This window comes from Tursiops truncatus, chromosome 15 (genome assembly GCF_011762595.2).
Source record: "Tursiops truncatus isolate mTurTru1 chromosome 15, mTurTru1.mat.Y, whole genome shotgun sequence".
Lineage (NCBI taxonomy): Eukaryota > Metazoa > Chordata > Mammalia > Artiodactyla > Delphinidae > Tursiops > Tursiops truncatus.
In genome coordinates, this window is record NC_047048.1 from 75,006,986 (window position 1) to 75,034,912 (window position 27,927).

A 27,927-nucleotide genomic window follows, 5' to 3' on the forward strand; every position below is an offset into this window, starting at 1 on the left:
ATTCCTCTTCATCCCCCTGCATCCCTCCTTCCCCCTGCATTCCCCCCTCATCCCCCTGCATCCCGCCATCTCCTGGCACCCCCCTTCATTCCCCTGCATACCCCTCCTTATCCACCTATAGTACACTTTCTGCTGGGGAACCTGGGTCAGACCACATCCTTCCCCTGCTCAGAACACTCCAGGGCTCCCACCCTACACAGAAAGCCCCCCCGCCCCCACACACACAGCCCACAGGCCCAGCGTGGCCTCCCCTCACCCTCTCCACCCCTCCCTGTCGTCATCCAGCCTCACCACGTAAAACTACTAAAGCCCGTGTTCAGACTGCATTTCCCTGCCCTTATCAGCTTCTAACACACTATATAAAATACCAATTTATGTTGTCTGTCTGCCCCGTGAGCATGGCAGCTACAAGAAGACAGGTTTTTTTAGGTTTTTTTTTTTTTTTCTGTTTTGTTCCCAGCTATATCCCCAGTTCCTAAAAAAACGGTTAATAAGTGTTTGTGGAATGCAGGAATGCATCCTTGTCCAGCTCTGGGAGGCAGGCACTATTGTATTTTGATTTTATGAAGGAGGAAAGTGAAGTTGAGCAAGGCAGGAAGTTGGTGAGTTGCCCAAGATCTCAGACAGCTGGAGTCAGGGCGATAATAATAATAACAGTAAATAATAATAATACAGCTAAGACATATTGGGCTCCTACTATGTGTCAGGCACTGGGATGTTGGAATAGAAGTGGAAGAAAAGAGCCAGACACACGGTAAGTGCTTTACATGGGATAACTCTTGGAATCCTCAGTGGGACTCTGTAGTAGGGACTATTAAACCCATTTTACAGATGAGGAAACTGAGGCTCAGGGGGATTAAGTAACAGATCTCTAACAATAATAGCTACCATAGCCCCAGTTTACTAAGCTATGCTCTGGGCACGCTTCATATCTGGTATCTCTCATCTTTACCACACCTTCTACTGTACTTTACAACAAAGAAGCCAGTTTCTGAGAAGTGCTGTAATTTGGCACTGGTTGTAAGATGGTATGAGAGAGCTTGAGCCCGTTTCCCAGGTTCTTCTGCCCCAGGACATACCTGGCACTGGAAGGTGGAGAGGCCCAAATACAGAAGCCCACTGCACATCTGGTGCCTCAGAGCCAGAGGACCTCTCTGGTGCCTTAGTTTCCCTAAGTCTCTTCAGGGTCTGGGGCTCAAGCTGCCCCCCAGCATGGAACTGGCAGGGGTCTTCATTCCTGTTCATAGTTGGGACTCCTGCTTTGTCTAGGGAGGGTCTGAAGAAGTGGTGGCAACTCTACTGTGTGACCTAGGGTAAGTTGCTGTGCCTCTCTGAGCTGCCAGCCTCAACTGACTCCATGGGGTCATGGTTTGCTGAGAAGGAGGCTCTGGGAACTACCCATCCAAGGCCTGGCAGCTCGGAGCGCCTGCTTCCTGCCTGGGAGGACCAGGAGGCGCAACAAAGCCGCCTTCACCCCTGCCGCCTATTAGAGCCCTGCAAGTCCCCAAGAAGCGGGGTCCAGCCCTATCCCCCATCCATCCTCCACTATTCTGGCTACCTTTTCTCACTGGGAAAGAGCAATAAATAATCAGGAGGCAGCATTCTCCAGGCTTCCCAAAGCCGGCACCTGCACCTCTTCTGAATCTGTCTCATTCCACCTTCCCCTGTGGCCTGAAACCGCCCCCTCCCCCCTGCCCCCACTTCCTGGCATCCAATCCCTGTGATTCAGCCCGTGCCCTGGCTCTGCCTCTTCTACACATTGGGAAAGTGAGGTGCAGAGAGGTACCTGGTGTGGTCCTGAGTCCAGGGAAGCTCCTCGTCTTTCCCAGAGGGCCATAGGGATCTTTCCAAAGGCCTCCCCTGTCACACCCTTGCCTGGGGTGATAATGGCTCCGTGGGTGGAGCACACTCTGTGTGTACCGTCGCACACTCTGTGTGTACCGTCCCCTACTTTACAGAAGAGGGAGCGGGGCTTCAGAAGGGCACAGACACCTGCCTGAGGTCATACAGCCGGGAGGTGGCAGAGTTCTGTGACTACAGAGCGGGAGACTGAGGCCCTGAAAGGGGAAGGACCTTGTCCAAGGTCACGCAGGCCCTGTTAGGGTCTAGATCCCCAGTGAGGCTGGGCCAGAGCTGGAAGCACTGGATCCCAGGCAAAGCTTTCCCACGGCCCTGGGGTGTGGGTGGGGGGACTGCCTGGCATTTCCTGTTTGGGCAGGACCTGAGTGGGGTGATGCGGGGAGACTTCCCGTGGCCCCTCCCCGTTCTCAGGAAATAATCCGGACCCAGGGGCCAGGCCCCCGCCTTCCCTAGGATGCAGTGAGGGGCAGAGGCTGGGAGCTGGTGTCCTGGGTTCCAGGCCTGCTCTCCCTTATTGCCTGTGTATCCTTGTTCCTGTCCCTCCACCCCATCCCAAAGTCTCTGCATCCTTGGGGGGGTCCTCATTCTTAGCATCCAATGAACAGACTCACAAAAGTCCCAGGCCCTCGGGAGTCCCAAGGCCGTGACCCTGCAGAATCACTTCCCCCTCTGAGCCTCAGTTTCCTCCTCTGTCAAATGGAGTCATTGTGGGGGTGGAATCAGAAGCGCCAGCTCAGCACGTTGGAACTCCACGTCCCGGAGGGAGGGAGTCATCCAGGTCTCGACACTGACCTGGCATGCGGGTTCCCAGATGGAGAATTGAAGTCGTAGAGGTCAGGGGACCCACGTGAGGACACAGCCAGCTGAGACCTCTCCACTGCCATTTCCTGAGAGGCAGCTATGCAGTGCCAGGAAGGCACACCATAGTGTTGGATACCCCAAGTTCAAACTTCAGGCCTGCCATTGTCTGGCTGTGTGGCTTCAGGCAGGTCACTCTACCTCTCTGAGGCTTAGTTTTTTTCTTCTGCAGAATGGGAGAAAACTAACCTGATGGCAGGACTTAGTGAGCTAATTAAGCATGTAAACCACCCATGGCAGAGCCTTGCACCCAGTAGGCCTTCAATTCATGGTAAGTCTTCTTCCCTGGGAGGAGGCTGGGCGAGGTCACCTTGGCTGCATTCAGTTGGGGAAGGGTCAAGAGTCCCAGCTGGGGTTGCTGGAAGAGTGAGGAGCGGTCGCTGCCCCACAGCTCTAGGTAAGCAGGACCCGGCTCCTCTGCATCTCGGCCCCCCTTGGTGCTGCCTCTGCTCTCCGGACCTGACCTGGCAGGCCTTGCCTGCCTCACCCCCCTACGCTTGCTCACTAGTGCTCTTCTCCAACCACACCGGCCCCTTTTCGGCTCCTCCATCCTCCAACTCATTGCAGCCTCACAGTTTTTGCACCTTCAGATCTCTCTCCCTGGATCTCCTTTCCCCAGTGTTTTTCCTTCTTTAACAGAAATTTTATTTTTACATTCTATCATTAGATTCTAAAACAGGACCTTGAATCTTTTAGGCATTTAATAAATATTTGGCCCATGAATAAATGAATAGATTTTGATTTTTGATCTAATATGAGTCTTTGTTTTCTAATAGACCATTCAACCCACTTACATTTATTGTTTACAGGGATGTATTTGATCTGTGTCATCCTGTATTTTGTTTTCTGTTGACTGAATGATTGAATGAATGAATAAATGAATGAACGAAGCAGAGTAAATTCTAGGTTGCTGGGGTGGGCTAGAATCGGGGTTCTCCAAACTGCCCTGGGCCATCCAGGGTAGGAAGAACATGGAACTGACCCTGGGTCCCTCACTCTTGCAATTATTTATTCCACTGCCCTTAGCCCTCAGACAAGGGCTTATCGTCTGTCTCTCCCAGGTGGCCCCCATCCCTTCCCTCCTACCCCCACCTCCCCTCAGGAAGTGCCGGGTTTATGATTCTGGGTTCTGAAGCCAGATCTGCATGCTCATCGCAGATCCCCCATTAACAGGAGGCATGGTCTTGACTTACCTCCCGAGTCTTCATTCCCACACTTGTAAAATAGGGGTCACGGTATTAGCTTCCGACAGTGATGATTGTTGGGGGGATTAAATGAAAGAACTTGGGTCAAAGGGCTTAGCACTGTGCCTGGCTTGGAGTAAGAGCTCAGTAAGCATTAGATTTTATTATTTTGTTGTTGTACCTCAGTTTCCTTCCATTGTAAATGAGGCTGCTTGTCATTTCCTTCTAACTACCTCAGGATCCTGCCTCAAAGTCTGGAGTTGGAGAGCTGTTCAGTCTACACTCTCTTCTCTGTCTCCCCAAGCCCGCAGACACGATCATCTTCCAGGACTCGAGGGGGTCCACGGAGGCCTGACCCACCACCAGGAACTGGGGAGAGGAAACAATACAAGCTGTAATGTGAAGTTCATTCCTTCCCCCTGGCCACACCAGCATTACCCCATCGCGCAGATGAGGAATCTGAGACTCACTGGCTCATTTAATCCACAGACGCACCCTGAGCACCTACTGTGTGCAGGCTGTGCTGGGCCCTCTCCCACAGGGCTCACAGCTTAGCGGGGAAGACTGGGAGAAAACAACTCACCCTGTAGGATTTAGATCAAGTGCCTTGCCCAGCGCATAAAGGGCTCCCAGAGAACCTACCAGCATCCCCGCTTGTGGGGGTGGGCGGGCGACTGTTCCCTTTCCACAAAAGGAGAAAGCCAGGCCAGAGCGGGGCATCCCGTGCAAAGCCTCCAGCTTCCTAGGGGTGTGGTGTGGCAGCCTTCCTGCCTTTGCATGGCTGGTGCCTCTGCCGGGAAGGGAAGATTCTTCGCGGTCGCCACGGATCCGGCTCTGTGTTCAGGGCGTCACTTCCTCAGAGACCCTTCCGGGATGGGAGGGCAGGGTCAGCGCCCCAGGGTTTCCTCTTGTATAACGTGTGTCCCACTCACTCCCGCGGCTGTCCTCGCTGAGCCTCCTGAGGAGATGCAAACTTTGTGTTGCCCAATGAACCACTGCAGGGTCACACCTCCACCAGGAGACACTCCCACCCCCCCAGAGGTCCAGCCACTTGCTACAGGTGCCCATGGCACCCAGAGCCTCATCCCCCTGTGCCTTCTCCAGCTGCAGTTCTGCACTTTGTTTGCAGGATGACTGCGTTGGTGACTAGCATCCTCTCTATATTTTTAAAATTGTTTTCTGTTTTTTGGCCACACTGCGCAGCATGTGGGATTTTAGTTCCCCAACCAGGGATTGAACCCGCGCCCCCTGCCTTGGAAGTGCGGAGTCTTAACCACTGGACCGCCAGGGAAGTCCCAGCATCCTCTTTAGAACATGAGCTCCTCAAGGACAGAGTTCTCTGCCTGTTCCATTCACCATTGTGTCTCCCAGTGCCTAGTACAGAGCCTGGCACATAGTAGGTGCTCAATAACTATCTGTGGAAAGAAGGCAGGAAGGAAGGAAAGAAGAAAGGGAGGGAGGGGTTGCAATTCATTTATCCAGTTTTGCATTTGTTTGTTCAGCAAGTACTTATTGAGTGCCAGCTGTACGCTGGTTCTGGGGAGAGAGTGGTGACAGCACAGACAGGTGTCCTGCCCTCAAGGCGCTCGCTGACTTTCTGGTCACTGTCAGCAATTGTGATATCAGCTGGTGAAGACTCTGAGGAAAGGTGGAGCCAGGAGAGGGGCTGCTGGGAGGAGGGGTCAACCGAACTGGCAGAGGCAGGGGTAGGCTTGGGGCTCCCCCCACCCCGCCCCTGCTGGCAGATGCTGGGGCTGTCGTAACTGCGGGCAGCTCGGGTTGCCAAACGCCACCACAGCTGCGTCACTGAGAGCCTGGAGGGCCCAGAGGCTGAAGGGGGCCGGGAGGGGCCCCCTCACCCAGGCTGGTTTCAGCCCCGAGTCAGACAGAGCTGGGTCAAAGGTCAGCCCTGCGTCCACTGTTAGTCACTCTACGTAATGTGGCTGGTGGCTATGTGCTGTTGCGGATTGCTTGCAAAAAAAGTCCAGAAATGATGCATGAGCGGCCACATTCCCACCCCCAAGAGAGAAATGAAACATGCAGAGACCGTGGGAGACCCCACCCTCCCTCCAAAGGTGGCTTCATCCTGAATTTGACATCTGTGACCCTGTGTGTGACTTCACAACGTTACCTTCCTGGGCCTACCTCTGTGTGTCCCTGGGCAAGTCACTTAACCTCTCTGGGCCTTGGTTTCCTCACATGTAAGATGGGAATGCTAACAGTCCCTCCCTCGGAGGATTGGTGAGAATAAACAAGCCATCTGCGTAAGGTGCTCAGATGAGGGCCTGGCACACAGTAAGCGCCACGTAAGTGCTGGCTATGATCATTATTGTCATTGAACACCCAGAAGAGGGGACAGAGAGCCGTCACTTGTGTCAAGGTCACTTCGGGTGGTGCCAGGGTTCCCATCAGCGGCTGGCTCTGGAGTGGTGTTGCTCAGGTGCCCAGGCGCTAATTATGGTTCATTCTGTCCCACTTCCTGTTGGGTTTGCCTTTCCCACCAGCTTTAAAAAACCAGAGCCCGTGCCTGGCTTGTTCTCTGCTGTCACCCTGCAGAGGGTGACAGCCCAGGGTCTGGAGACTGAAGGATGGGTTTGTGGAGCGAATGAAGGGGGCTGTCTCCTCATCTGTATGATGGGTCTTGCAGGCCCAAGGAACGAGAAAGTGCCTGAGTAGTGTAGGTGCTTTATAAACTCTTCTTTATTTCCTCCTCTCCCAGCTGTACTCCCCTCCCCCGCCCCTCAGGGATAGACCTGGACCCCACTCACTTCAGTGCTGGGGTCAGATTGAGCAATCTGCTGACAGATTGCTCCCCACTGACTCATTCATTCATTCATACCTTCACACTTCCAACAAATTGTTTGAGCACCTACTGTGCTCCAGTCTCTGCTCTAGGCTCTGGGGATCGCGAAACGAATAAAACATGTAAAAATCTCTGTCTTCCTGGAGCTGATATTTCGTCAGGAGAGACAGCCATCAGACAACAGTGTGATTCAAGCTAAGATTCACAGGGGCCTGGGCAGCAGGGATCAGGGGAGGCCCTGCCTACCTCAGTCTGGGGGTTTGGGGAAGGCTGTGAGCTCAGACCAGAAGGCTGAGGAGAAAGTTAGCCAGATGAAGGGTGAGGAGGGCGTTCCAGGGGCAGGGACCGGCCTGTGCGAAAGCCTGTGGGTGAGTGGGCATGGCACTTTGGGGACCTACTTGTGGCTTGGCCTGGATGGAGGGGAGGGAAAGGGAGGGTGATGGGAGTTGAGCTGGAAGAGGCCTGACTCGATTTAGGTTTTGCAAGGTTTGCTCCAGCTGCAGCATGGAGCTGGGATCGGAGGGGTGAGGCTGGAGGTGGGAAGACTGGAAGGGAGCCTGGAGTCCTGTCCACCCATCAGAGGAGAACAGGAGGGCAGGCTTCATGCAGACCAAGGAACCCTGGATGTGCCGGGCGGGGCCTGGGTTTCCCTGGAAACAGGCCCAGGATGTGGCAGCTGAGGCTTCCTCCCTTCTTCCAGGGATCTGGATCAGGCGTCGGCATCACCTCCGTCCACCACAGAAGACAGTTGGGCAGTGGCCCTCTGCCCTTGCACCGCTCACCCCTGTGACTAGCCAGGCCCTTCTGAGAATGGACCTCCCCCCGGTTCCATGTGGCACGACCTCACACGAGGGTGTTCACGGCACATTTACCACCAGCCCAAGAGGGAAACAACCCAACGGTGCATCACCCAAGGCCTCGTCAAAACCTCCAGATCCATCCAGACGGCGAACTATTTGGAGCCTCGGGAGAGGCTGGATGGTGAAGAGCTTCGGAGCACAGACCTGGGAGCCCGACTGCCTGGGCCTGAATCCCAGCTCTGCCAGTCACTGCTGTGTGTCACTGGGCAGGTTCCTGGCCGTGCTGTGCCTCAGTTTCCCCATCTACAAAATGGGGATGACGAGAGTGATAGAACTTCCCAACAGGAGCACTTCACGCTTATGATTCATTCATTAATCCATGTAAAGCACCAGGAACTGGGCCCAGCACATAATAAGTCCTCTAGAAACCTTTGCTGCCATTATTTTTTTTTTCTTTAATTTTTCTTTATTTATTTTTTGGCTGTGTTGGGTCTTCGTTGCTGCATGTAGGCTTTCTCTAGTTGCGGCGAGCAGGGGCTACTCTTCTTTGCCATGCGTGGGCTTCGCATTGCGGTGGCTTCTCTTGTTGCAGAGCACGGGCTCCAGGCGCACGGGTTTCAGTAGTTGTGGCTCGCGGGCTCTAGAGCACAGGCTCAGTAGTTGTGGCACACAGGCTTAGTTGCTCCGCGGCATGTGGGATCTTCCCGGACCAGGGCTCGAACCCATATCCCCTGCACTGGCAGCCGGATTCTTAACCACTGCGCCCATGGAAGCCCTGCTGCCATTATTGATCAGCAATCATATTAACTTTATGATTATTAGCAGCAGTAGTGGTAGAAATATTGGATTAATCCAAGGGAGAAGTGGCAGGACAGAACGTAAAGTGGGCTGCCGGTTGCAGAAAAAGGCAAGAATAACTAGATAGATGTGTGTGTAGACGCTCACACCACCTCAGAATGAGCTCCTAGACACTGAAAACATTCGATTTGTCTGGTTGGGGAGTGGGAACCTGAGGGGAGGAGGGGAGGGACACTGACTTTTCCCTCTATGCATTTTACACCCTCTGTGCTCTTTGAGCTCTGTGTGTGTGTTTCCTCTGTGCACTTGTATATATATTCAAAACCAAACATGCCAGAAAGCAATTCTGCGCGAGGTTTCCTCCAGGAAGGCCCCAGCTCTCCCCCCTCCCCCCCCCCCCCGCCCACCCTCTCCATCCACCCCCGCATCCTGGCCTGTGTGTGGCCCAGCCTCCCCGCTGCTGGTTTTCAGAGCTCTAGGCCCTGGAGCAGGTCCGAGCTGGAGTGCCCTGCAAGAAAGGGGGCTCCTCGGAGACCCCCAGAGCGGCCTTGGCTCCGGGTGGTGCAGGGTGTGGGGTTGGGGGGGGCTCCCGACCCACTGACTGGAACTCCGAATACTCCCCAGCCTGGGCCGCTAATCGCTTCCAGATTGGCGGGGTCAGGGCCAGGGCCGCCGCCGCCTGGCTCCATAAACAGCCCGTCGCTCCAGATGGCGGCTGGCTCCAGCCTGGCGAGCAGGTTCACGGGGGACTGGGGGGTGGCAGCAGGTGGAGGACCCCCAGCCTGCCTGGTTGGGGCAGGGAGGCCCCCGCCAGCCGGCCCTGGCTGCCGCTCATCCCTCTGCCCTGAGTCAGGATGCTGGGCCAGAAGGGGCTGTAGCAGTTGAACCCATTGCTCGGAGGAGAGAAACCGAGGCCCAGAAGGGGCAAGGGACGGTTCCAGGTTGGTGGTTGACAGAGGTGTGAGGCAGGGGCTCCTGAGGGTTGACCCTGGGTTTGCTTGTGTCTGTGAATCCAGCACACAGTTGGGGGTGCAGTAAAGACCCAAGGAAGGAAGGGAGGAAGGAGAGCAGGAGGGAGGGAGGCATTATGGCCTCTTGGGTTCAAATCCTACTCTGGCTTTTAGTCCCTGAGGGAATAAGTTAGTTTTGCTTTCCGGGCCTCAGTTTCTTCATCTGTGAAATGAGGATGGCTAGAGCACAGACCTTGCCGATTGCTGGAAGAGTGACCTGGCTCTCGTGAACTTCCGGGCAGTGCGGGCTGTGTACGTTGCAGGGGCTCAGTTCTGTCTTTCTCTCTCCCTGAGCCTCCTTTGATTCCTGCTTCTCCTCCCCTGCCCCACCCCCACCCCCGGGAGCACGATGGCCTCCTCTGGGAAGCCACCCTGGCTTCCACTCAGACCTCTTCCTTTGTGCCAGGCTTTGTGCCCTTCCCGTGGCCTCACTCACAGAGCCTCCCCAGCGCCACGCCATGACTGGTACCTGTGCTATCGCCCCTCTGGCAGATGAGGGCACGGAGGGTCAGGAGGTACCTGTGTTGTTGCTCCTGCCCCGTCATGGAGGCAACAGGACGTGGTGAGGGCCTCGCCGCCAGGAGGATGCAGAGCTCGGTGTGACTGGAGAGGATTCACCTGGTCTGAAGTCAGGTAATGTGGCTGCTTCCTGCCCCCACTCACCAACCTCTTGGCACATGAGGTGAGGACCCCGGCCTGCTGCCCCCAGGCAGGTAATGGGTTGTGATCCCTAGGGAAAGGAGTGTGGAGCCCTGGCCTGGAGCCCAGGCTGGCCCTGGATGTCCCTTGGGTGGCTGGGCCGGAGCCTCGTCAGCTGAGCAGGGATGCAGCTCCTTGAGTGAGGGCTGAATCCCCCATTTTCACCATCTTAACCCTCGTACCCAGCACAGAACACCCTGAGTTCAGCTTTGTTGAATGAGTGACTGAGAAGTCATAGTATCAGGCATTTATAATCCAGGAACTCTTCTGAGCAACTGACTGAGGGTAACTTCCTTTTTATAAAATTTAATTTAATTTTTTGGCCGTGCCATGCAGCATGCAGGATCTTAGTTCCCTGACCAGGGATCGAACCTGGGCCCCCTGCAATAGAAGCGCAGAGTCCTAACCACTGGACCACTAGGGAATTCCCAGGGTAACTTCTTTAATATTCCCATAACCTGCTGAGGGAGGGACTAGTATAATTTCCATTTTACAGAGGACAAAACAGAGGCTCAGAGAGGTTGAGTGCCTTGCCCAAGGTCACACAGCTGGAGGTGGGATTTGAACCCAGGTCTTCTAGCTCCAGTGCACACACTCTCAGCCACCTGCTTCCCCTCCCAGGGCAGCAGTGAACCTGAAATGAGCTCAGTGCCCCGCACATAGTAGGTGCTTTCCCACGGCCCCCACGCCCGCCTCCATCGCCTGGTACCTGGATTCAGATTTCGGCCCAGCCTCGAGGTCAGCGGCCCGTTCTGCCCTGTGCTGGGAGGAATGTTCGTGGTGGCCTCGTCCTGGGTCCGAGAAGAAAGGCAGCCTTGTGGGCGAAAGGTGAGCTGCTGGGTGGGCGCGGGGCTGTTTACCCAGTGCCGGGCGTGTGGCTCGGGGTGGCGCCACTGTCAGCCGCGCCGGCTGCCCCAGGCCTGTGCTGGCCTCCAGATGTGAGCTGGCTCCAGCCGGCCGGGCCCCCCCACCCTGTGCACAGAGGGGCTTTATCAAAAGCGGCTGTGAGGAGGCCCGGGAGGCTGCCTGGCTCCAGCCTGCTGGCTCCACGCCCCGGGCCTGCAGAAGCCCAGCGAGCGAGCTAGAGCTGCTGTGCCCAGGACTTGATCTGCTCCACCGCCAGCTCCTCTGCTCTGCTCGGGGCCTATGGGGGCCCAGACGAGGGGTGCAGCCCTCTGTTCCAGGAAACTGAAGCTCCAGGAGCAATCTGGAGGGGTGACAATGCAAGAAAACTTCTTTGAAATTAATTTTCTACATCCCTGAGGGGAAAGGTAACCCACACAGAAAACAAAGTACAAAACTCAGTTAAAATTCAAGGGGTGCTAAGTGCATAGCAAAGTGAAGACACTCGTGGGAAGGATAAATTGCAGGTTCAGAACAGCAGTTCCTGTGAGCCGGGAGGAAAGTAACTGGGAGGGGTTACCAGGGTGCAGTTCTCTCCATAGTGTCTTTCTTGGGTTGTGTGGTGAGGATGTTAGACTTTATGTTTTCTTTGTTGGCCTGAACTCTTTTGTATTAATAAATAATAACAACTGGAGGAAAAGAAAGAAAGAAAAAACCAAGACTTCTTCCTGCTTCTGACCCTTAGCCCTGCCCCTGTTAAGAGTGTCTTCCGGTACTTTCCAGGGATTGTCTGAGAATCCACAAACAACTCCACATCTCTTCCCGTTCCTATGTTGTTTTCCTATGTTGTTTTTGTTTTACAAATAGTATCAAGATATACATTGTACAGCGCCAGGCTCTTCACAATATATCCTGGGCACCTCCCTGCAGCCTTGTTCTTTTTCACGGCTGCGTAGTATTCCATCCTGGGAAGGCACCTCAGCTTATTCTCCAGGCTCCCCTTGATGAACTTTTAGGTTGTTGCCTGTTTTTGCTACCACAGACCATGCTGGGGTGGACCCCACCCCCATCCATGTCTTTGGGGACTTAGGCAAGTACTTCCTTTTTTTTTTTTTCAGGCAAGTATTTTCTAGATGATCAGCTCTTAGAAGAATCTCAGAGGAGTCCTATTTACTCTCCTGAGAGTCGTGCTAATTTGCCCTCCCTGAAGTTTGTTTCCTTGTGTCAGCCCACCAGCGATGCTGCCGACAGGAAACTGAGACCCAGAGCCAGTCAGCTGTTCTGTGGGGTGAGCAGGGGAACAACCTCACAAGGAATGTCTCCTAAAAAGAGACAAGTCAAAACACCCCTTTCTTTGTTTTGTTTCCTTTTGAATGCAAAAGAGAAACATGTTCACTGCAGAAACTTTAGAAAATAAAGAAAACCACAAAGTTAGAAAATAAAGCCTCCCTCCCCTCGACAGCCACCCCCGCCCCCACCCAGCCCGCCACCAGGGGCTGGATGCAGACCAGGGTTTGGGCATCAGGGTGGGCTGGCTTCCTCTCCATCCCTATGCCTGACTTGCTGTGTAACCTCAGGCAAGTCAATCAGCCTCTCTGGGCCCCTGCGTTCTCATCTGTAACTGGGGCTACCAAGGGCTCCAGCCTTGAAAGGCTGCTGTGAGAATCAGATGAGATCACGTGGGTGAGGGGCGGCCCAGCATGCCACGCTTCCTAAGGGGAGGCCGTGACAAGTTCTCCCCGCACCTGTGCAGCCAAACCCAGGACTTTCTTTATATTCGGATTTTTTTTTTTCGGCTGCACCTCAAGGCACGTGGGATCTTAGTTCCCTGACCAGGGATCGAACCCGTGCCCCCTGCAGTGGAAGGACAGAGTCCTAACCACTGGACCACCAGGGAACTCCCCAAATCCAGGACTTTCTCATTGACCCTCCCCCTCAGTGAGCTCTGGTATCTTATTCCTGCTCCACCAAGGCCCACAGCCCAATGACTCCCAGGACCCACACGTCCAGACCCAGCTCCATTCCCACCCGACACAGATCACACAGCTCCAGCCTCCGGGCTTCCTGGACCCAGTGGCTCAGCCAGAAAACCGCCATCCAACCTGTCAGCACCTCCTGTCTGCTCCTACTTCAAACTAGATCCAGAGCCAATGGCTTCTCCCCAACACCCACCACCAGTTTCCCAGGCTGGACTGTCGCGGACCCTTCCTCACAGGTCTCCTCACTTCCCGCCTCGCTCCCTGATAATCTCTCCTTGCAGGCTAACAGGGCGATTTGCCTCCCACCCCTGGGGGACGTGTGGTCATGTCTGGGGACATTTTGGTTGTCACAACCGGCAGAGGGGATGCTACTGGCATCTGGAGGGTGGAGGCCAGAGGGGCTGCCAAACCGTCCTCCAGTGCCTGGACAGCCCCACAACTGAGAACGATCTGACCTCAACATTAATAGGGCTGAGGATGAGGACCCTGTGTGAGATCCAAATCAGGTCTGTTCTGTGCTCTTACCTTCCATGGCTCCCACCCACCTCATCCAGAGAACAGCCAGCATCCTCTCAGCGGCCACAAAGCCCCATGGGACATGCTCCATCTCCTCCCTTCCCTCCCGCCCTCCCGCCCTTGGCTCCAGCCACATCAGTTCCTCCCTCTTCCTTGGACCTGAAGACAACCTCACACCACAGGCCTTTCCTCTGCTTTTCCCAAATGTTCTTTCCCAGACATCTAACTTTCCCTCCTCCCCTTCTGACTCTCTGTTGAATGTCACCTCTTCCAGGAGGCTGCCCTGATTTCCTTATTTAATATCTGCCGCTCCCTGAACCCTTCTGCATTCTTTCTCCCTGGCACTGGGTCCCGATATCTTACTGATTTGTCTGTGTCTGTCCCCCAACCTAGAACACAAGCTCCATGAGGGAGAGACAGGGCTGGTCTTATTTACCACTGAGCAGGTAACATGACCTCCAGCTCACAGTAGGTGCTCAATAAGTGCTCACGGATTGACCAGTGGACCCTACCTTGCAAGTTCCTGATGTCTGGGCAGCGGCTGTGGACAGAAGACCCGGATGCTGAAAGCTGGCCCCTGGAGGATTGGAGGCCCAGAAGGAAATTCCCTGAGGCCATGGGCTGGAATTTCCCACATCCTTGCAGCCATACCTCACCCTGATTGCACTAAGGGGTCCCCTCACCAGGGACAGCAGCAAAGATGGAGGAGACCCCACAGGCAACTCCCCAGCCACCACCAGCATTCATGGAGCACCAACTGTATGCCCCACTCTAGACTGGGCAGCATAGAGATTGTACCCCAGTGAATTCCTGGGGGCCAGGGGCGGTCACTTAATCATCTCACTGTCTCCAGGGCCTAGTACTGGCCATCCATGTATTCAAACGTTACGGAGCACCTACTGTGTACCATTGACTATGCTGAGTGCATCTACCAGATAATTTCCAGACAGTGGACTTATGGAGAAAGTCCCTGCATTTTTCTATCAATGCTTTCAATTATTATTATTATTTGTTTACAGAAAGCATTCTTTTTGTAAATAAATAGACTTGAAGTATCCCAAGTTAAAAAAATGCAACCCTACCATCTACTGATGCTGGGCAGAAATTTAGGGGGCCTTGGATGCCCAGAGTGGGCCCCTGTGGGGTTGAGGAGGCTCCCAGGAGGTGAGTCCTGAGCTGAGGCCCCAGGTCGAGTATGAGGGGACTAAGAGTGGGGAGGAAGGCCACTGCACAGACCTGGGGGATGCAGCGAGTCGGCTAGGGGGAGGCTGATGGTCTGGCCCCAGCCCAGCCGAAGGCTCCACCTCTGGCCGTGCGTGTCCCGAGTCCAACATTTCCTGGTGGAGTTTACTGCACCATCATTTCTGTAATTATCTGTTTCTGTCTCTCCCCAGCCCACCTCTGAACTGGAACTCCATGAGGGCTGAGCCTGCCCTGTCTGGTTCACTACTCTGTCCCCAGGGCCTGGAGCACACAGTAGGTGCTTGTAGTGAGTTGAATAATGTGTCCCCCCCCAAATTCACGTCTACCCAGAAGCTCAGTATGTGACCATATTTGGAAACAGGATCTTTGCAGATATCATTAGTCCGGGATCTTAAAATGAGATCATACTGGACTGGGGGGCCCTTAAGCCAGCAACTTGTGTCCTTATGAGAAGAGGACACAGAAGGCCACGTGAAGATGGAGGCCAAGACTGGAGGGCTGCGTCTGCAGGCCAAGGAACGCTGGGAGCCCCCGTGAGCTGGAACAGCAGGGGAAGATTCTTTCCTAGAGCCTTCAGAGGGGGCATGGCCCTGCTGACACGTTGATTTTGGAATTTTCCAGAACCATGGGAGAATACATTTCTCTTGTTTCAAGCCACCAAGTTTGTAGCAATTTGTTACGGCAGCTGCAGAAAATACATACAGGTTCCTCGTGTGGATGATCAAGTGCACAGAAGAATGAGCCGCGAGCAGCTCGGCTCTGGTGGGTGGTCCAGGGCCAGTCGGGTGTGGCCAGATGGCTGTTTGCCCTCATCCCTTATGACTGGCTTTGCAGACTGGGGTACCTGCTTGGATTTCGGGGTGGCGGGAGCTAGAGGCCGTCCAGCCAGTGAGGGGGTGGGTGTGAGGAGATGTTGAAGTCGTCCAGCTAAAGTGACAAGGAAATTGGGTTCTGCAGGTGCCACCCCCACCCCATCCCCAGAAACTCATGTCCACACCCAGCTTGGACACCAGGGGCTGAGGTTCTGGGCACCTCACCACCCATGATGCTGATGCCTTTCAGATACGCTGCAGCCGGCGCTTGTCCCCACTTCCTGGATATTCCGCAGACTGTCCACCCAAGGAACTCTCAGCACCGTCCGTTAGAGCTCAGAGCCTAGGACGTTGGGAGGGAATTTGTCCACCTGTCTGCCCTTAGTCCCTCTCACTGTGGCCTCTGGAATGAGGGAGGCGGCGAGATGCAAAGGAAAGAGCCTAGAACCTGGCTCTGTGCTGAGTGATGGTTGAGTGGCTGCTCTTCCTTGAGCCTCAGTTTCCCCATCTGTACTTGGGGGAACATCACGGGCTTCGTGGAAACTGCTATGGAGAGTGCATGAGATGAAGCCTGCCCCGGGCTGGCAGGGCACCTGGCCCACAGGTGCTTGCTAAGAGGAGTACGCTTGTGGTCCTGTTCTCCCAGAACATGGCCTCAGATCCTAAAGGGGTGATTAGACTTTCCCTCAGATCCTTTCAAAGCCCAAGCCCTGCCCCGTGGCCTGACCAATGGCCCTACAAGACCACCCCACCCCCGAGGAACACCATATCTTCAGAAGGACCAAGGCTTGGATTTCATGCCCATAAAATGCCTGAAATCAAAGCAGGGCTCACAACAAGGAGGGTTTTGAAGTCGGCTCAGGACAGGAGGGGGGTGTGAAATCCCCAGGGGTCTTGGCCCTTCTCTTGGGATCCACCAGAAAGCAGGGTGTCTAGGGCCCAGGCAGGAGGGTAGTGGCCACATACAAGGGGCACCTGTCATTTTAGCAGTGATCTGAATTCCAACGAAGACTTAATCATCCCAAGTTTTAGAGAAGACAATTGGGAAAACCCAACTGAAAAAGCCCATTTACTTGATGTTAGAGGCAGTGAGAGAGCCAGTGGTTGACAGGTGGGGACTTGGGTCTTGAAGCGAGCGTTCCAGTCCCTGCTCTGCCCCTTACTGTGTGACATCAGGCAAATTGCCTAACCTCTCTGTACCTCAATTTCTTTTTATTTATTTATTTATTTATTTTTGGCTGCGTTGGGTCTTTGTTGCTGCGCGTGGGCTTTCTCTAGTTGCGACGAGCGGGGGCTACTCTTTGTTGCAGTATACAGGCTTCTCACTGTGGTGGCTTCTCTTGTTGCGGAGCACGGGCTCTAGGTGCGCAGGCTTCAGTAGTTGTGGCACACGGGCTCAGTAGTTGTGGTTCGCGGGCTCAGTAGTTGTGGCACGTGGGCTTAGTTGCTCCACGGCATGTGGGATCTTCCCGGACCAGGGATCGAATCTCTGTCCCCTGTGTTGGCAGGCGGATTCTTAACCACTGCACCACCAGGGAAGCCCCCTCAATTTCTTCATTTGCCAAATAAGGGATAAAAAACAATCCTTCCCTCAAAGCGTTGGGTCAGGGCGACCCGAGTGACTTTCTATGACATGCTGGCCCAGCCCTTGGGCATGTTATTATTATTTTTTCCTAACGACACAAACATTAACTTCTCCCAAATTGAGGGTCTACTGAGCCAGCCCCTTCACAGACATCGTCTCACTGAATCTTCCCACAGCCGCTGGAGGCGGGTGTGCTCCCACGGCACAGCTAGTGATCAGGAAGATAAGGACACTTGCCCAGGGGTACACAGCTGGGGAGATGCGATATAAACCCCAGTCCTGGCTGCATACTCATACTCTTAATCACTTCTCTTTAAAAAATAGGACAAGCTAAAGGGAAGAAATACACCCGTCACCCCCATTGTTCACACAGGCTGGAGCAGTGTTTCTCCTCCCTGGTACCGCTGACATTGTGGACTGGCTGGCTGGCTGGCTGCTCTGGGGGTGCTCTGTGCCCTGTAGGATGGTTAGCACCGCTGGTCCCTACCCATCGGATGCCAGTAGCACCCCTACAGTTGTGACAACCAAAATGTCTCCAGACACTGCCAAGTGTCCCAGGGAGGGGGCAGCCCCTTGTCCAGAACTGGTTGGAGTGAGGGTGTTAGAATACTGGAGTGTTTCTTTCTGGATTTCTTTTCCTACATTCACACACACACACACACACACACACACACACACACACACACACGGCATTCTTGACTGCTCCTCAGATTCAAGGACCCCTGCGCCCTTCCCTAGGACCCCCCAGGGGTCAGGACTGTAGCAGCTGCAACTGACTTGCAGCCCGGCCATGAAGCAGATAATCCTGAGTTGCTCAGACGCCCATTCGAGCCCCCATCATCCACTTACCAGCTGTGTGTCTTGGGCCAATGGCATCCCTCTCTGAGCCTCAGGGTCCCTGCCGACCCCCCTCCTCCCGCACCAGGGCTGTGCTGGCCTCCAGGAACTCGGGCCAGGAAGGTGCTTGGCTGTACCAAGTGTCCAGTCACGGGTGCCGCTTTTGTGATTAATCTGAACAGAGCTGTGTTGGGTGTGGAGACCACCACACACAGCCCTTGCAGATCCAGCCCTGCCTGGCTGGTGTCTGCCTCCCTGGGCCTTGCTCAGAGCCCCCCAGGGTCACTGCTCTGCCAGGCTTGAGGGTCACATATCTATAGTTTCACAGGAAGCACTGGCCTTGGGTAAAAATGTCACAGGACGTCAGCCTAGTGGATCTGGTCCTGGGCTGGGAGTGGGCAGGGAGGTTAAAGTATTCCTCCTGGGGCTGGGTTTTTTCCGGGGGGGACTCAGGGCTCTGAGTCATGGCCTGTGGTCAGGCTGAGGGGACTGAGGCTCAGGGGCCAGCAAACAGCCCAAGGTCACCCAGCATTGTCAGCATCTCCCACCACCTCAGGGCCTTTGGGAAGGGTGGGGTCAGTGGAGACACCATGTGAAAAAAACACACATCCTCTAATCAATGGCACACAGTGTCAGCATCCACCCACTTCTTACTTGCTCTCCTGGGAATGCCCAGGGTGGTCCCATCCTCCCCTCCCTACCTCCCTACCTGGGGTCTGTCTCCATCTCTTCCCTGGTCCCCTGTTCCACCCTTGCCCCATGGCCTGCAGCAAGAGGAACTCCGTGAAAACCTGAGTCACATCTGTTTCTCCTCTGCACAGCTCCCATCTCCCTCAGAGGAAAATGTGAATCTTTACAATGCCCTGCCTGATCTGTCCCTTGTCTCCTGGACCTCATCCTCTCCCTCCTCCCCCTCACTCACTCTGTATAGCCGCACTGGCCTCCTGCTGTTTCTCCAATAAATAAGGCATGTTTCTGCCTCAGGGCCTTTGCACTGGCTGTTTCCTCTGCCAGAAAGATTCTTCCTGCCCCGCACCCCGCTGTCCACATGATTCAATTCCCTACCTTTTTCAAGTCTGTATTCAAATACCACCTTCTCAAATATCAGGGTTTCCCTGCCCTACTCCTATCACCAGCACTCCCCACCCTGCTTTAGTTTCCTCCATAGAATTGATCACCAACCAATATTCTACATAATTGAATTTTCACTTGTTTATTGTTTCTCCCTGCTCCGTAGACCATTACCACACCCAGAATGTCAATTTCATGAGGGCAGGTGTTTCTGCCTGTTCTTCTCCCTGCTGTATCCACTGGGCCCACAGTAGGTGCTCATTAAATACTTGTTGAATGAATAAATGTGGAAGCGTGGATGCTGAAGTGTCCCTGGGTTAACTGGGAAGCTCCAGGGAGCTCTATGGTTTGAAATCACCCTGTAAACTGTAGAGTGCAATGCTCCCTGACATCCATGGCTGGGTAAGCATGTTCTCAGGTGGGGTTTGTGAGAAAGGGGCAGCTGGGGGTCCTGGGTGTTTACAGTCAGATTCCCAGAGCTGGGTGATGATCAGGGGCCCAGGCAAGAGGGGGAGGCATGGGGGCTCCTGGGTCTGGCTTTAGGCTTCTGACCACAGTGTCAAGTTTGTGGAGTGAGAAAGGTCAGGAAGGCAGTGAGAACAGTGTGGCCGGAAGTGGCCAGCCCCGTCTTCTGGCCTGAATTATCTGGGAAGAAAAATAATCACATTCCAAAGAACCCATGGCTTGGGCGCCGGAGCCACTGCGGGGGCTGAGGGTGGGGTGCAGGGCTGGCCTGGGCAGGTGGTGGCCCTGCCTGAGGCTCAGAAAAGTCAAATCATCAGCTCAGGGTGACCCAGGGGTACTAGGATTTAGACCAAGCTGGGGGAGATGCCCCCCAATTGTGAATGGCTGGGGCATGGTAGCAGGGTATGACTCCTTGGGAGGGGAGACCACTGCTCTAGTCTGCAGTGCCCCTCATGGACTCCTGGAGCTGGCTGAGCCATCACTTCGTTCCAGGCAGTGTTCATTCCCATCCCCCAGGCCCTGGTGGGGGCAACTGGGCCAACAGGGGCGACCGCTATGCTACAAGACACAGATAGGACCTGAAAGATTGGACAGCCCTTCTTAGGATGGTCCCAAGGCCCAACCTGGGGAGGATGTTGGTGATTGATAATAATAGTAATAATAATCGCTATATTGTGTTTTAGACACTTTCTTGTACTCTCATTTAACCCTCACATCACCCTATGCGGAGGCCACTGTCATTCTTCCCATCACAGCTGTCCTCGAGGGTCTGAGGGGTCTGCCTCCATCTCATCCTCCTCACTCCTACAGCCGACACACTCACATACTCTGCTCCAGCCACAGTGGCCTCCTTGATGTTCCTTTCTCCCACCGATCTCATGCCTGCCTCAGGACCTTTGCACCAGCTGCTCCCTCTGCCAATTCTTTCTCCAGTGAGCACTCAGCTCAGATGTCATTCCTTAGAGGTCATCTCTGACCACCCATGTGAAGCAGCTCCCACCCTTTCTCGTCTCTACCACATCAGCTCACTGTACTGTTCTTTTCTTTTGGCCACGCCACTCGGCTTGTGGGATCTTAGTTCCCCAACCAGAGATTGAACCCAGGCCCGGCAGTGACAGTGCTGAGTCCTAACCACTGGACCCCCAGGGAATTCCATCACTGTACTGTTCTTATTGTCCTGATCCAGTTGTGAAATTATCTTGTTTATTCATTATTTCTTTACTCTCTGTCTCCCATGCCTGGAATGACGGCAGAGATTTTCTGTCCTGTCCATTTCTGCATCCCCAGTGCCTGGCACAGAGGATGCCCTCACAATACTTGTTGGACGAGCAAGAGTCAGACAGACAAGACAGATGTATCCTCGCTCTGTGTGCTGTTCATGACTGGATGTGCCAACCTTGCCACCCTTTAAGAAAGATCTCATTTCATCCGGGCTGGACCCCAGCCCAGGGCAAAAGTGGGGTGGGGGCTTCTGTAGCCCCCAGATCACTGCCTTCCTCTGAGGAAAGGCCTGATGTTCCTGGAACATCCTGCCCACCCCGGCCCAGGGAAGTCAGATATCAGCTCAGCTTCCCTCTCCACCCCACAACCCTGGATAAACCACGTGGACTCTGGCCCAGTGTTTAGGCCACAAAAAAAGTGGGCTCAAGCCAGATTGGGGGGTGATACCTGGGGCTGTGCAAGGGCCTTTCCAGCCAGAGATGGGACTGGAAAATTTCCAGCCAGGCTGCGTATGAGGCCAGAGTGTATGGGGAGAGGCCTGTGACCAAGCTGCTGACACCAGAGCAGAGGCAGCTAGATTTGGGCAAGCCCTGGGTCTGTTCATTCATGCATCAGCTGTTGCCTCCCCAGTGCCCGGCACAGGGCCTGGCACAGCACATCCATGTGTTCACTGGTCCACCCTGGGGTGACATGTCTCTTCCCACCCCAGGGCCCTTGCTCTTGCGGGTCCCTTCACCGGGAACTGTCCGCCCTGCCAGGCTCTGGGCACAGAAGCTCCTCCGCACATTTGGAGGTACCTCCTCAGAAAGGCCCTCCCTGCCCATTGCTGCCTTCCCATCCCGTGCTCTTACTGGGGTATTTCAGATACGTGCTTCCTGCTTTGAAATGACATTGCGAATTCACTTTGTCTCTTCTATTCAAATGTTAGCTCAAAAGACAGGGACTTTTGGTTTGTTTTGTTCTCTGCTGTGACTCCAGTACGGAGATCAGCACATAGAAAATGTTCAATAAATGTTTGTTGAATAAATGAATGAACGAACAAATCAGTGGATGAAAGTTCCACTGGGAAAGCTTGGGGATAAGGTTTGGCTCCTAACCCAGATGTAGGAGGTGACCTGTAAACTGAGGCCTGAAGGAGGAGGATAGGGTGGGCAGGCGAAGAAAGGAGGGGACGTGGTTTTTTCTCAAAATGCCTTTCTCCAAGGGAGAGTTAAAAGGTAGCTTGGAGGTAGTAACTGGTGATTAAAATTTAAAAAGCCTTTAATCCATTGACACCATAAAAATTGAGATATTTTACTAAATCTTTTTTTTGCGGTACGCGGGCCTCTCACTGTTGTGGCCTCTCCCGTTGTGGAGCACAGGCTCCGGACGTGCAGGCCCAGCGGCCATGGCTCACGGGCCCAGCCGCTCCACGGCATGTGGGATCTTCCCGGACCGGGGCATGAACCCGCGTCCCCTGCATCGGTAGGCGGACTCTCAACTACTGCGCCACCAGTGAAGCCCAAGATATTTTACTAAATCTTGATGTCTGGCTTTTCTCTCAAAAAACTGAAAGATGTGGCCAACCTGAGCCCTCCTTCCTGAGGCAAAAAGTTCAGTTTCCCAGTTTGTAGCAGCCCTCATCAGGCCCCTGAAGCATTTGTTGGCGACCCCTGAAGCCAGAGACCGCCTTGGCATCGCTGCAGGACCCCACCATGAACACCCAGGCTGGGCGCCATTGGCGACGGCCTTCTGGACCGTAGCTCAGCCTGGGTAAACTGTGGCTGGTAACGCGGGTACACTGGGTCCTCCGGGTAGGTATGGGGTTGGGCGGTGGTTGTGCATCCCCTCCCCGGGTCTCTTGCAGGCTCCCCCTGCGCCAAATGCACACACCCAGACGCCTGAGCGCCAGCTCAGAAGTGGTGCCTCCATACCCAGAGCTCACATCTGTTCCCTCTTCCACTCCAGCCCTGCCCAACCCCTCCAAGCCGGCGCATTAGTCTGCAGCGCGCGAGCGCCCTCTGCTAGCGCAGAGCGGGCGCGCAGACCTGAGCCCAAACCGAGAACCCCGGCGCCGGGAGACCTGGGGAGTTTCACTTCGGTGGAACGGGGTGATTTAACGGTAGCTTAAAGGGTTTGCTGTGTGCCAAGGACTGTGAGAATCTCACTACACGTAAGACCTCATGTAATTATTAGAACAATCCTGCTGGGAGTTCCCTGGCGGTCCAGTGGTTGGGACTCCTTCGTGAGGGGAATTAAGACCCCTCCTGCTGCGGGGCGCGGCCAAAAAAAAAAAAAAAAAAATCCTATGAAGTGGATACAGAGAGGCTAAGGAAACTGCTCAGGGCCACACAGCCCGTAGGCGGAGCTGGGGTTGGCGCACTTGACTCCGGGTCATGCGCTGAGATCCCCTGAGTTAGAGAGATTCCGTGAAGATCTCACTTCCGTTCCCTCACTCGTGTCTTCAAACTGCCACGCTCCTTAGCCATTCCACCTGTTTGTCTACCCCACAGTCCACTCAGTACATGGTGGCCCACCGGGACCCTTCCCTCATCACTGCCGATGGCCTGGAGAGGAAGGCCGAGGCCCCGCTCTGGAGAATAATTCACGTGCTCACTGAACACATTCCGACTTCGTCCCAGGCACTGCCCTCGGCACTGGAGACAGAGCCGTGGATAAGCCAGATGAGGCAGCTACCTGCATGACGCCCATTCCAGTGAGGGAAAGAGGAATAACTAACCCAATAAATCAGCTTGTTAGATATTAATAATTGCCAGGAACAAAACACAGGCAGTGAGGACAGAGAGACGGCGTGGCTACTTCAGATGGGGCCCAGCCTCTCTCAGGAGGATACACGTGACCTGCATTCCGAGTGATGGGAGTCAGCCCCACAGAGCCGAGAGGGAAGACATCCTAGGTGTGGGAAGTGGCCTGTGGGGGATGGGGACAGAGCTGAGAGCCCTGGGAGGTGACGGGGACTTGGGCCAGGAAGATGGTGGTAGACATGAGAACTGGCTCTTGGAAGCAAGAGGTTTCTCAAGTATCAACTTAGTGCACTGGCCAACTTAGTTGGCACATGGTCTGCACTTTTCAAAGCCCTGCTGGGGGCAGTACACATCAGAACACAGAACACACACCAACGTCACCCAGGCAGCTCTGGGTGGTGTCAGGAAGCCACTCTGCTGGCCAGGTGCCTATCTTCAACCCTACTCATCCATGGGACGCTGGAGTGGACAGGCCTCGAGGAGGGACTGAAAACGTCCCCAACTGACCACAGGGAAGGGTTTCTGATCTGAGCTACTGTACCACAGGGTCCTTGGTGGCCGGTGAAGGTGGCCACCCATCGGCTGACCCTGCCAAGCCACACAGAGCCATCTGTGTATGCTTCAAATGACCGTCTGGGCAGCGAGAACTCCTTTATGGAAGGCACCTTTACAGATCAGGAGGGAAAAGTAACAAAGATGAGAGGGAAAAAAGGACTTTTCAACTCAAGAAAAGACAGCCTCACACATAAGAAAATGCACATGAAACTGAAATAGCATGTTCAGCTCAAAGATGGGCTGGCGAAGAAGTATGAGCATAGAGAAAGGGAGAAGTAACCTGTCCTGCATTGTTGGTGGGAGGAGGCAACTTGAAAATGACAAAATTAAAAATGCCCACGTCCTTGGATGGAGAAGTCCACTTCTGGGACTTCGCTCCACTGATGTAGGCGCACATGTGCCCTGAGGCTGGTGAGCAGCAGCAAAACGTCAGAGGCGACCTCAGCGTCACCAGTAAGGCCCTGGTCACTGGGGCTGGCACACTGTGTACTGGGTGCTCAGCAGCTGTTTCAGAACTACAGGGCGGTTCCCTAGATGCTGCTCTGCAGGGGCCTTGAGAGGTTCTGTTAGAGAGAAAAAGGTCTGGAGCAAGAGCCAAGTGGAGGCCACATTCCCAGTTACATTAACAACAACAACAAAATACAGTGGGTGAGGAGAGGGGGAGGGGGGCACGGCTTGCACATGCGTGCTTGATGTCAGAGGGACCCAGATACCCAGGGCTTCACCTTGAGAGGATGGGTCAGAAGCGGCGGGAACTTCATCTTCCATTCTATTCCCTTGTGTTGTTTGAAATACAGTCTAGGTTCATGTAGTCTCTCTTTAGTAAAAATTAAAATGGGGTCTCCAGCTCAGATTTCTCCTCATAGTGTAAGGGGCAGGTTAATTTTTTTAGCAGGGGATGGGATGTGGTCTCTGTCCTTCACTGCCTGGGTGGCTGCCACCCCTGTCCTTATCACAACTGACAAGACACCCTACTTCTCGCCAAACCTAAAATGGACACTTTTACGCCTTAACGTTTCTGGAACTGGGACGTTCCTTACGATCAGTAGCGTCTTGCCCTTGTGATTGGCAGCATTTTTTTTCTTGGTAGTACATAAAATAATGGTGCATCTCACAGCGGACGGCATCTCAGACTCAATGAAATGTGGGTCTGTTTCCCGGGGATCCGGCGGCAGCCCAGTGTTACTTGGCACCTTCCACCTGGGCCACAGGTAGTGCTGCCCACGCTCTGGGGACCCACTGCACGTCCCTGGGCAAAGCTTCCAGGACTGCAGGCCTCCCAGAGGTCAAAGGCCACCAAGATGACGACCCTGGGAGGACAAGATACAGCTGGTGATGGAGCCTTATGTTTGGAGGCCTCAGCTGTGACCTGCAAGCTGCGATGTACTGTTCTACATGGGAATGGAAAAGTGTATCAGTTTGACACACTAATGTTGGGAGACTTCACATAAAAATCTGTATCAGAAAGATTACACCTAAAATTAATATATTAATAATACTGTAAATCAACTATACTCCAATTAAAAAAAAAAAAGATCCGGCATTCACTCAGCCCACATCCCCAGCACCGAGGAGCACCTTCATCAGACATGTGCCGGAACCCCAAAGATATGGACAGTGCCTTCCTGTTCACGGTGCCAGGCAGCAGCAGCGAGGCTGGCACTAAGTGCAAAGATGTCCCCTCTTCCAAGGCCACCTGCAGCCAACGTGCCAACAGCTCTAAAACACAGCAGCCAACTTTATGTAATCGCCATGAGAAAGCCTTTGAGGTACGCCCAGGTGTCACCCCTATAGCTCAGAGCCATGTGCTGCCCATAGAGCCCACCCCAGTATCTCATTTCTCACGTGGAAAGAAGAGATGCTTTCACATGCTGCCCTTCCTTAGAATGTTCTCCTCTGCTGAAGTCCTTGACACCATGTCCCAAGTCCTTCACGGGGTTCTGTGGATCAGGCAAAGGCAAGGAAAGGGAACGTGACTGAGTGTCCACTTGCCATGGGGGGGAAGGGCAAGAGGACAGGCAGGGACTGGCTGGTAGCCAGACAGAGGAGCAGACACTCCGCAGGGCCCATGCCGTTGACTTAACACAATCCACGTTGCTACATCACAACCGGAGGCAGCGGTGGCACCTCCACTCGAAAGGCCTAAGAACTTTCTCAGCAGAGAAGCAGCTCAAGGGCACTGCCCTCACCACAAGGTCGTGGTCAAAGGTCACGTGGCAGTGGAGACCCCTTGCTGGTTTGCTGTAGGTCAATCAGAAGGGGTGTGCTTCCCCCCAGCATTGTCAGGTCACTGTGAAGACCTCTCCGCTCCGTGCAGTTCTGCACAGTGAAAAGGAACAGTGGAAGTATTTTCTCTCAAGAGCAAAGACCTGGCAGGAGCTGGGGATCGGAGGCCACCTGGCGAAAGAAGTGCTCTCTCTGCACCTCAGATGAGCGCTTCTTCTCTGCCCTAAGTTTAGGCTATAAACTTAAGACCACCTGTGAACGCACCAGCAAAGATAAGGAGCAAATCACACGACATATGTGTGGGACATAACCACAGACCAAAGGTTCAAACGGTTGTCACAGAAGGTTCTGGTTGAGTTCCTAAAGCTCTAGGCCCAGTTCCCTGTAGCCCGCTAAGAGGGTAACAGGTGCAGAGTCTCGGATTTCAGATGGGACTTGTTTCCTCTCTGGAAGTCACTGCACAGAAGAGCTGCCGCCCTGACTCTGCTTTGGGGCTTTCCAGTAGAACTTTGAAATAATTCTAGAATCTCCCGTCTTCTTTCTCCCTTGAGAGAACTGACTGAGGGTGAAGAGCCCACAAATGTCTCCGGCCCGATCCCCTTTCAGGGGAGCCTGAAAGGCAGCGACTCGCTCCAGAGGACAGATTCGTAAGGACCATGTGGCAGAAATTCTGGCAGCACCTTCTGGAGGGTGGCGTGTTAGGAACAACCCGATGCCCTCCATGAAGTCAGGTCCGGCCCCAACGGCCACAAGGGATGACCCGGCTCCTGGCACAGGACACCAAGGTGGTGCCTACTGGTGGCTGGGACCACAGCAGAAGTGCAAATCCTAAGTAAAAACAGCTGCGACATGTTCCCACTCCTCACACAGGAGAGGGTAGACAGACTGTCAATCAGATCAAAACTCTTGTTTCAAACACTAGAAACACATGGGAAAATTCTATTTTCTTTTCCAACCAGAAGACAACTACCTCCAGCCAATAAGTAGGTACTAGTGGAGACTTAGCAGCTAGGGTCCCACAAAGCTACTTATAATTTTTTAAAAATTAATTAATTAATTTACTTATTTTTGGCTGTGTTGGGTCTTCATTTCCATGCAAGGGCTTTCTCTAGTTGCGGCGAGTGGGGGTCACTCTTCATCGCGGTGCGCAGGCCTCTCACTGTCGCGGCCTCTCTTGTTGCGGAGCACAAACTCCAGACGTGCAGGCTCAGTAGTTGTGGCTCACGGGCCTAGTTGCTCCGCGGCATGTGGGATCTTCCCAGACCAGGGCTCGAACCCGTGTCCCCTGCATTGGCAGGGAGATTCTCAACCACTGCGCCACCAGGGAAGCCCCCAACAAAGCTAATTAAATCAAAGGAAAGAGGGGAAACCATAACCCTTTTTTTCACTCAATCTTTTATGGCAGGGGTTGGCAAACTATGGTCTATGGGCCAAATCTGGCCCACTGCCTGGTTTCATACGGCCCCTCAAATGAAGAAAGATTTTTATAGATGAACATTTGCAATAGGTTTGGTAATAAGGAATACTTTGAATCCCAATTAAATGTTATCCCCTAAAAAAAGCATTTCATTCTTCTTAGTATACTTGTAACATTATAAAAACTGTACTCAATTATGATGTTTTGAATTTCATCCAAAAAATTGTGGAAATTTGTTTTCTCTCTTGTTACATAAATACTCACGTAATTTCTTTGATTTTGCCTCTTGGACGATAAAGCCTAACTATTTGGGAATTCCCTGGCGGTCCAGTGGTTAGGACTCCGCGCTCTCACTGTCGAGGGCCTGGGTTCAATCCCTGGTCGGGGAACTAAGATCCCACAAGCCGTGCGGCACGGCCAAAGAAAGAAATAAAGATAAAA

The 27,927-nt window shown here is 53.9% G+C and overlaps 1 long non-coding RNA gene and 1 other non-coding gene across 2 annotated transcripts; both read right to left on the reverse strand.

The window, feature by feature from the left end:
- Nucleotides 1–273: 273 nt before the first annotated feature.
- On the reverse strand, nucleotides 274–27,120 carry LOC117308155 (uncharacterized). The gene is made up of 4 exons (XR_004522104.2): nucleotides 25,689–27,120; nucleotides 10,722–11,219; nucleotides 4,545–4,860; nucleotides 274–4,271 (listed from the first exon to the last, which is right to left on the reverse strand). It is a non-coding gene; the product is annotated as an uncharacterized lncRNA (long non-coding RNA).
- TRNAR-UCU (transfer RNA arginine (anticodon UCU)) lies at nucleotides 10,364–10,436 on the reverse strand. The gene has a single exon. It is a non-coding gene; the product is annotated as a tRNA-Arg (tRNA).
- Nucleotides 27,121–27,927: the final 807 nt, after the last annotated feature.